Genomic DNA, 10,446 nt, shown 5'->3' on the forward strand with positions numbered 1-10,446 from the left:
AATTAAGCAACAGTAAAAAAAAACATTTGCTTAGTAACAACTTTTGGTAAAACCTCCTCCTCCTCCTCCCAACTAGTATCAATAACTAGGTTATTAAAAGTTGTTACTAACCAGCTGTTTTTTTACTGCTGCTTAATTAATAGTAATACGGATTAACAGCCACAAACTGCCCTGTTTTTGTCCTACAAATTGCGTGGTACATTATCGTTCCCATGCTCACAATTTTTTATTACCTGGTAGCCCAGTTAGCTACCAGAATCAAAAATTTTCGTAAATGAAATAGTTGAGCGTCTCATCAAGATAAAGCTACACACGGAAAATCACCTTGATAGTAATCAATTGTAAAAATGCTCCACGGATCCCGGGCTATTAGAAAAAGTCTAACACTATTCATTTCTATTCTTTTGAGGTACGAAATCTTAAAAATAATCAATTAAAATATCAAAATAATATAATCAATATCAAATGAATACATGCCAAATGTTCGTAGTATAAGCATTTCGCCCACTTAGCCTTCGGCGACCTTAAGACCAGATCTTCATCGCTACTTCCGGACTCGTCAAGCTGAAAAAATAAAGTATAAATAATAAATATTTATTATTCCTAAGAACAATTTTTTAGTAAAAAAAAAAAATAATAAATCATTTATTAGTACCATTAAATAGAGTTAAACATATCTAGACCAAACTAATGAAGCACAAAAAAGCGAGAATTTAAAAAACAATTGGCGTGACTATTTCACACTTGATTTTTCTAAGAAATTTATTGTAAATTTGTGACCGTGACCAGCGTAACTTACATATTTTGCAACATTAATTTGTTATAGTTGTCTTCTTCAAGTGAGAATGGTGACCTTAATTTGGAGATGGATGGATGGATCAATCTGATACCATCAAAGTTGTGACGTATTTACTAAAATACATAATTACGAAAAATTTAATAAGTGGGGAAAAGAACAACGAAATTCACAACGAAAGGAGTTTTTTAAACTATTATCTCCCACGATTACCTCACATACTCATTGTTATTAATTTTAACAGCAGACGGAAATAGCGTTACCGGGTAAAAGCATCTCCCTTAACATCCAAAATTGTAGACTTTTGTACATTTAATTTTCAATGAAAATAAAACATTGAATACTGTACTGAATTATTTTATTTTCTCGCAATCGTAGTGAAAAGTATAGTGTAACACGTGGGGCTAAACCCATTATAAACTCGTAAAAATACCTCATATATAATGGGTCTTTTAGCCCCTCGTAGGTATAACAATCTACTATTTCAACCGATCATCTTGTTTAAAACAAGAAGCAACATAGTATTACCTACATATTGAACAAAATATTAATTATTATGCTTCGCTGCTCAATTCTCGCGATTAATATTTACTTGTAGTACTGGTTCGTATTTCTCGACCATTTCCACGAATTGTTTAAAGAAAATCTAAAAAAAAAGATCCTAAAACACTATAACACAACAAAGTGAACAGTTTCCGCTCAGTAGCGCCCCCATGTCGGTAATGGCGCGCGCGCTCATACGTCAAAACCTTCATTATCTGTTTTCGTGCAGTACCGGCCACTCCACGTATTTTACTTTCTTAAATATTAAGTTTCTTTTAGTGCGTTTCTTAGTGTTTTTCAGCTCTAAACATGGGAAAAAGGCGTAAGCACAGGGGCAGTGATAATAGCGAGTATTTATTACGCCGGATTGAGAAATTGGAGGCAAAATTACGAAAGCGATGACGTAAAACATACTCACGATCTACATCTACATGCCGTTATTTGCGATCTGGTTAGTCCTTTCTGATTAGTAATCGTAATCAGTAAAATTATAATATAACCTATCCTTAATCAGCAATTACGAGCTTCGAATCCTAAGTTAATCGCATAAATAGCCGCTTACCTACCTACATACCTTCTCTTTGCAGTAAGAATTTAGTTTTTTCATATCTTAGCTAAACTTGCAAATTTGATGTCTACAATACGACGCAGTAATCAAGGTATTGTTAGAATTCGTTTGATTGGCAAAGTAAAAGTGATGCGGACAATACAATGGGATTGTTACCTTCATGTTACAACTTTTGTGGGTACTTTTGAATTTTTATCTTGAATGTGCTTAATTAGACAAATTATGGTAAAATAAAAGTGATACAAATAATACAATGGCATTGGTATGAATATTCACATCATATGGAAAAATAGAAATGATGCGGACAATACAATGGGATTGTTACCTTCATATTATAACTTCGGTGGGTACCTTTGACCTTTTATCGTGAATGTGCAATTAAGCAATGAGAAATAATGTTAAAATAAAAGTGATACAAACAATAAAAAGAGTTTGATATGAGTATACACGTTCAAACTCTAGTCGAATTTCATAATAATCCTTCATAATAAGGAACATGCAATGCTTTGAGATGCAAACAAATCTATTGGTTTTCATTGTAATATGTTAGGTATCAAATTAAGTGATGCGAACAGTACATGTTTTGGGACTGTTACCTTCACTGTTTGTGATGCGAACAGTACATGTTTTGGGACTGTTACCTTCACTGTTTGTGATGCGAATGGTTTTCGGGATCATTACCTTCACTGGCTACTAATAGTATTTGATACCTTTGTTGTGATGCGATTGGTTTTTCGATCACTGGCTAATAATAGTACTAGATATATCTGTTTGTGATGCGAATGGTTTTCGGGATCATTACCTTCACTGGCCAATAATAGTACTTACTAGATATATCTGTTTGTGATGCGAATGGTTTTCGGGATCATTACCTTCACTGGCCAATAATAGTACGAGATATCTCTGTTTGTGATGCGAATGGTTTTCGGGACCATTACCTTCACTGTTACAAAATCTCCAAGATGAGTTACCTGTGAAATGTGAAATAAATAACTCTGAAAATAAGCTAGATTGTCACAACCAACCTGACCAGAGGCACAGACTTATGGCGACTTTAGTGATCACATGACTGAGCCATCGCCAGTTTCAAACCTTTCGCAACATCCACATCAGCTACAGCTACACCACCAGAGGATGAGAGTAGTGCAGACTAAATTATCCACTTGAACGAGGATGTACTCTACATATTAGGTGACGCTCCTGAAGATGATTCTCTATCAGGAAAAGATGTGCATAAAGACATGGCGTCACGACTGAGAGGTACTTACTTAATGGTTTAAAAACAGAATTTAAAGATAAAATTAAAGATGAATACTAATAAAGCCACCTCTTTTAAATGATAAGGTCAAAGCTGCGGTTTCCGTTTTACTTCAGAAGAAAGATAGTTTCAAAATTGGTGTAACATTGACAGCTTTAACTACTATGACTGCTTTCTAGATAAGATATTTCTTTAGCATCAGAGAAATCAGAGATCAATCAAAACCTACTGAAGCATGTCAGTACCGCAGCACGCTTATTAAGTATGTGTTACTCATTGCATAGACATGAAAATTAGGTGAATTTTTTGATTTTTACATTTACTAATAAACTGCAAGCTATTCGCTCTAAGGGAATCCAAAAGAGGCACGTATCTGTTTGGATAAAGTATTGTTTGAGAAACTAAAAGCTAACAAAGCTGTTACCAAAATGAAGTCAAGATCTACTAGTGCCCAAACCCAAGCCAGTCGTTACAAAGAATGCCACACCTTCTACGCCACTAAATAATTTAAACTGGAAGCACCCGCAGTCGACCACGCAGACTGTGAATCGAAGACCAGCAGACCAACAGAGACGATGCATCACTGCGGGTACAGCGCCGCTGCGCAAGCGCGAAACAACGCAAAAGGCGCCGCCATCGTGTGCGGCCAGGCACAATGCCCACTACAAACAGAGGGGATACTAGTTCCCCAGGTGACTGGCAGGTTACAACTTTTCTTGTATGTATGGCGCAAGCTGACGTCTGATCGTAATGTTTTATCTTGTATAGAGGGATATAAAGTTCCGTTTTCTAGTTTACCTGTTATCCAAAAATAATAATAATAACCTATTAAGATTAAGCTTCAAGATTTTCAAATTAAAATAGCTAATCTTATTTAAAAAGGCGCTATCTCGCCATGCTATAGAGAGGAGGGTGATTTTTAGTCCCCAAACCTAATGGCGAAAAAAAGGTTTATATGAAACTATGTTAATTTATATTAATACAAATTTTTTGAATAAATTTATTAAAACTCCACATTTTAAAATGGAGGATCTCAGAACCGCCAATAAGCTCATCTCTCCTGGATGTTTTTTAGCCTCTGCCGATTTAAAAGACGGCTATTTTTTAATACTAATACAACCAGATTATGAAAAGTATTTACGATTTGAATTTCAACATAATTGTTATGAATTTAATTGTTTCCTTCTGGGTAAATACAGCACCTTTAGTTTTTACTAAAGTAAAGCTACCAGTAGCAGAACATTTACGTTTACATAGTTTTTGTCTACTGTATTCTTGGAGGATATTTTACTTATTTCTAAAACTTATTCTGAATGTCAACAGTCTAACAGAATGTCTGTTATTGCCTGCATCAAAGCATTGATTCTACAGTTCGCTTCTTGATTAATCTGGGTTTCATAATACGTACTATGAAATGGTTCTAGGGTTTATTTTAGACACAAAAAACTTCTGTATTAAGCTAGCAAGTGAAATGAAAAAATGAAACGAGTCAAACATGAAATTGAAATAATTCAATTCTATAGACAGGTGTAAAATAAGAGACTTTGCTAAATTCATTGGTTTATTAATTTCAATTTGTCCTGCTGTAGAATATGGTTGGGAGTCACACAGAAGACAGACAGACCAAAAAAAAAAAAAAAAACAATTTTTGAACAAAAAGATTTTGAAATTACACAAAAATATTCTCATTTCTCATTGACGACGAGCTTACTCGGTGGGATAATAACATCCAGTCGTATTCGCAATACTTTTAATATTTTTGAAATCTTCGCTTATGCTTCGACGACTAGTTGGGGCATCTTTTGCGGTAGTCAACAAGCTAATGATTTTGGATTAGCGAAGAAAAAGAGCTTCATATTAATACTTTTAGCTTCTTGCTGCTCTTTTTTGTTGAAGATCTTTGCAAGATTTACATAATGTCGAAATTATTATATGAATAGACAACACAACTGCTATCGCCTGTATCAATCGCATAGGAAGCGTGCAATTCCCACTTTTGAACAAAGTCCCGCATGAAATACTTTTGCGAGGAATGAAAGTTGTTTATATTTGCTTCCTATTTTGATTAAGTCATCAAAAAATACTATGGCTGGTTTTAAATCTATAAAAATAAAACTCATACAGAGTGTGAACTGGAACCCTATGTTTTTCTAAAATTATTAACATTTTGGGATGCCTAAAATAGATATTTTTGCTAGTAGATCTAATTCTAAATGCGATAAATATATTTCTTGGAAATCTGATTCTTATGCCTTCACATTGATGCTTTCACAACTGATTGGTCATATTTTCTTTTATGCTTTCCCTCTTTTTGTTATATTATTAAAAACTTTGAATAAAATTATTACAGACAAAGCTATGGGTCGTAACACAAACTTCAAAAAAGCCTTATCCTGGCGGCTGCGACCTTATAGGGCATACTTTATTAAGAATCTTCTTAATTACACATATACACATCAGTGTTCCGCCCCCCTCAGTGTAAAACAGTATGATTATTATTTTAAATTGTAGTATAAATTTTGCAACATCCAAAATATTTATTACAGGTATCTAGTCCAAATGTTTTGTATTTTTTTACAAAGCGTATAGGTTAGGTTATAGGTTATCAATATGGTAGCCTTAACTGTTGTAAATCAGCTTTATATTTCGTTTTGGGAAACAATTTATAGATGACGATAGAATAGCGAGGTTTATGAATGGTGTATTTAAATCCCGTCCCCCTAAACCTAAATACGATTTCCTTTGGATTGTAGATATTTTATACAATGTATTCTAATGAAATTTTTAGTTTGTCATTTAAAATGATATGTTTATTAGCTGTAGTGACAGCTCAAACGTTTTCAAAAAATCAATTGAAATATATTATATTTCAATCTGATTACGTAACCATTAAAATTTCAGATTAAATTAAAACATCAAGGCCTAATACCTTTAAAATCCATTGTTAAAATTACCATTTTTAATGAAAACCCTGAAATATGTCCTGTGTGTACTTTAAGTTCTTATAAAGATAAGACTGTTTCTATTAGGAAATCTGGAAGTGATAATCTTTTTCTTAGTTACAGGAATCCTATACAAATGTTACTAGTTAAACCTTAAGTCACTGGATAAAAGACGTGGTCTACAAGAGTGGTGTAGACACTAGCGTGTTTAGCTCACACACGCCATACTTCCAAAGCGAAAGATGCGAGTTAACGTAGACTTAATTTCTAAAACCGATGGGCGGAGCACGACTTCAATAGTCTTTGCGAGTTGTATTAAACTCGTAGTAGAGAAATTGTCTCAAATTCTAATGATTCTTTTGGTTGTTCAGTTCTTCATACTTAATAAGTTACTGATTTATCTTGTTAGATCTTTATTATATTAGATATCTCGTTTATAGATATACTTCTAGTATATTAATTGTAATAGGTACTACCTACATTGCTAGATATATCTTAATTTGTATTCGAGATTGTACCTGTTATTAATCATTAGTAAAATAATCCTTAACTTATCCTTATACTTATTAACCCTGATAGAGCACAGTTTTTGCACTCTAGCTTTAAACATCTACAAGTAAATATTAATCGCGAGAATTGAGCAGCGAAGCATAATTAATGATAAAACGAACTTACCTGTACGTGAAGTTCTATCATAATTATGCGAGCTGCTCAATTCGAAGCGATTAATACTATCGCCCGCCCTAGATCCCACCCACTGTGCAAAAATACCTGTGCTCTACATTATATTTTTCAGGATACCTAGCTTTGAACTTAATGAAGGTTTTGACGTATGAGCGCGCGCGCCATTACCGACATGGGGGCGCTACTGAGCGGAAACTGTTCACTTTGTTGTGTTATAGTGTTTTAGGATCTTTTTTTTTAGATTTTCTTTAAACAATTCGTGGAAATGGTCGAGAAATACGAACCAGTACTACAAGTAAATATTAATCGCTTCGAATTGAGCAGCTCGCATAATTATGATAGAACTTCACGTACAGGTAAGTTCGTTTTATCATTAATTATCAAATACGAGTATTAAGAAATGCAATTTGCAATTCAAAGAGGATGACAGAACACAGGGTTACCCTATGAACGACAATAAGTGACTACAGCGCCTGATTTATTTTCTACTATTTCGTGTTGCACTATACGTTTAATTCTCACTCTAAAAACAATGATGGGCATGACGAGGAGCTTTACATGCGGCAGGACGAGTAATGTGGCCACCTCCTATAGTCGCTACTTCTCATGCCAATTGCCTAGTACATAACAAGCCCTTAGTACTAATTGCTCGTAAATAGGTAAAGTGTCTCATACCATACGGTCATCATATCGTCTCTTCGCCCACTTATGCATCGGTGAATCCATAACCATCTCTTCATCACTGCTGGTATCAGACTGTAAATAACAACACAATAATCATCAATACCTATCAATCTTTATCATTACTACAACCACAAACACAACCTGTATTCTTATTGTTCAATAAATTAATTACTATTATTTATTTGTATATTTTAAATGAGTTTATAGCCTGAATAATCCGGTCAATTTAAACATTCGAAGTTACATAAATTCCCACCAAGCTGAATATCGGTAAGATTGTTTAAAATATCATTAAAAATAAAATCTGAAAGTTCCCCATCATTCCCCTGTAAGGAAACAAATTATTCAAAGGTCAAAAAAATGAGTTTTTCGCGATTATCAGCAAAACGGTAAGTTGTATCATAAAAATACCTGAGACAAAATTGTAGATCATAAAATTATCTACAAAAAAATTATTGATACTTTTTTTCTACGAGCCACCGTTTTTGAGATATAACGATTCAAAAAGTTGTAAAAGTTGTAATCGTCATAATATGCATTGAATTAAAGACATAATGTTATTATTATTGTATACGGCTCACTGTTGAGTAGCAAACGCTGCTGCGCTGCGTCGTCCATCTTGTGTATTTAACATTTGTATTTACTGACTTGTTCTCTCATGACCAAGTCCCGCTGCGCGCGGCGCCGCTGTCCGGCCGAGTCGTCGCTGTCGATGCCGCTGTCGTCTCCCGGCTGCAGCGCGCGGCGTAGCAAACGCTGCTGCACTGCGTCGTCCATCTTGTGTATTTAACATTTGTATTTACTGACTTGTTCTCTCATGACCAAGTCCCGCTGCGCGCGGCGCCGCTGTCCGGCCGAGTCGTCGCTGTCGATGCCGCTGTCGTCTCCCGGCTGCAGCGCGCGGCGTAGCATACGCTGCTGCGCTGCGTCGTCCATCTTGTGTATGTAACATTTGTATTTACTGACTTGTTCTCTCATGACCAAGTCCCGCTGTGCGCGGCGCCGCTGTCCGACCGAGTCATCGCTGTCGATGCCGCTGTCGTCTCCCGGCTGCAGCGCGCGGCGTAGCAAACGCTGCTGCGCTGCGTCGTCCATCTTGTGTATTTAACATTTGTATTTACTGACTTGTTCTCTCATGACCAAGTCCCGCTGCGCGCGGCGCCGCTGTCCGGCTGAGTCATCGCTGTCGATGCCGCTGTCGTCTCCCGGCTGCAGCGCGCGGCGTAGCAAACGCTGCTGCGCTGCGTCATCCATCTTGTGTATTTAACATTTGTATTTACTGACTTGTTCTCTCATGACCAAGTCCCGCTGCGCGCGGCGCCGCTGTCCGGCTGAGTCATCGCTGTCGTCTCCCGGCTGCAGCGCGCGGCGTAGCAAACGCTGCTGCGCTGCGTCGTCCATCTTGTGTATTTAACATTTGTATATACTGACTTGTTCTCTCATGACCAAGTCCCGCTGCGCGCGGCGCCGCTGTCCGGCTGAGTCATCGCTGTCGATGCCGCTGTCGTCTCCCGGCTGCAGCGCGCGGCGTAGCAAACGCTGCTGCGCTGCGTCGTCCATCTTGTGTATTTAACATTTGTATTTACTGACTTGTTCTCTCATGACCAAGTCCCGCTGCGCGCGGCGCCGCTGTCCGGCCGAGTCGTCGCTGTCGATGCCGGTGTCGTCTCCCGGCTGCAGCGCGCGGCGTAGCAAACGCTGCTGCGCTGCGTCGTCCATCTTGTGTATTTGACATTTGTATTTACTGACTTGTTCTCTCATGACCAAGTCCCGCTGCGCGCGGCGCCGCTGTCCGGCCGAGTCATCGCTGTCGATGCCGCTGTCGTCTCCCGGCTGCAGCGCGCGGCGTAGCAAACGCTGCTGCGCTGCGTCGTCCATCTTGTGTATTTGACATTTGTATTTACTGACTTGTTCTCTCATGACCAAGTCCCGCTGCGCGCGGCGCCGCTGTCCGGCCGAGTCATCGCTGTCGATGCCGCTGTCGTCTCCCGGCTGCAGCGCCCGGCGTAGCAGACGCTGCTGCGCTGCTTCGTCCATCTTGGAGGCTTTTCAGCAATGCTGAAAGCGTAATCATTATTATTAGTCTACTTTATCGGCCCACTACCGGGTACTTACATGCGACCAGTAAAGAGAAATATAGACATGTTTTTTCATCACACTTCACATTAATCACACTAATATTATAAAGGCGAAAGTTTGTGTGTGTGTAAGTGTGTTAGTTTGTTTTTTCCTCTTTTACGCTGCGGCTACTGAAGCGATTTGGCTGAAATCGACATCAGAAAGATTCAAATTTTTTATTGAGATATTTCTGATTAAATAATCTTTTTCAGTACACATGGCAATAATTAAGTTAAATTTTCATTTTAATTAATGCAGCGCAAAGCGGATCAAACATAACACACTTTCACACAAACTTTCGCTTTTATAATATTAGTGTAACCGGGACCGACAGCCTAACGTGCTCTTCGAGGCAAAGACACAGCCAACGTCTTTTAAGATTTTTTTTTTATTAAGGAAAACAAACAGCTTTACATTTTACTTAATATTAAACCTATCTAGTAATTGACATTAAGCCAGTGAAGTTTTCACATTAATACAAATAAATAAAAAGTACATATAATAAACAAAGTTTTACAAGAACTATGTATGTTAATAAAAGCTACCGGTATACTAGCTTTAATAGAACATGAATGAAGAGAAGAAAAGAAAGTAATGAATGAAACAAATAAATCACATAATTATCATAATATCGCGAGAAAATTTAAATTAATAAAACCAACATGTGTTTAAAAAATATATTTTTAAATTTAATAGACATAAATTAACAGAACCTAACATTTATGAAATGAAAATTCGACTTATGGAAAATAGTCTTCACATTGAAACATCAACTAATATACAATACCAATACATCTGTGTATTCAGAAATTCGCCCAGCGGTGGACATCCATCAGACGATAAATGTACAACG

The 10,446-nt window shown here is 37.1% G+C and overlaps 1 long non-coding RNA gene across 1 annotated transcript; it reads right to left on the bottom strand.

The window, feature by feature from the left end:
- Window positions 1-476: 476 nt before the first annotated feature.
- LOC112057993 (uncharacterized) lies at window positions 477-8,242 on the bottom strand. The gene is made up of 3 exons (XR_008251878.1): window positions 8,124-8,242; window positions 7,467-7,547; window positions 477-564 (listed from the first exon to the last, which is right to left on the bottom strand). It is a non-coding gene; the product is annotated as an uncharacterized LOC112057993 (long non-coding RNA).
- Between the last annotated feature and the right edge of the window lie 2,204 nt (window positions 8,243-10,446).

Source organism: Bicyclus anynana, chromosome 20 (genome assembly GCF_947172395.1).
Source record: "Bicyclus anynana chromosome 20, ilBicAnyn1.1, whole genome shotgun sequence".
NCBI lineage: Eukaryota > Metazoa > Arthropoda > Insecta > Lepidoptera > Nymphalidae > Bicyclus > Bicyclus anynana.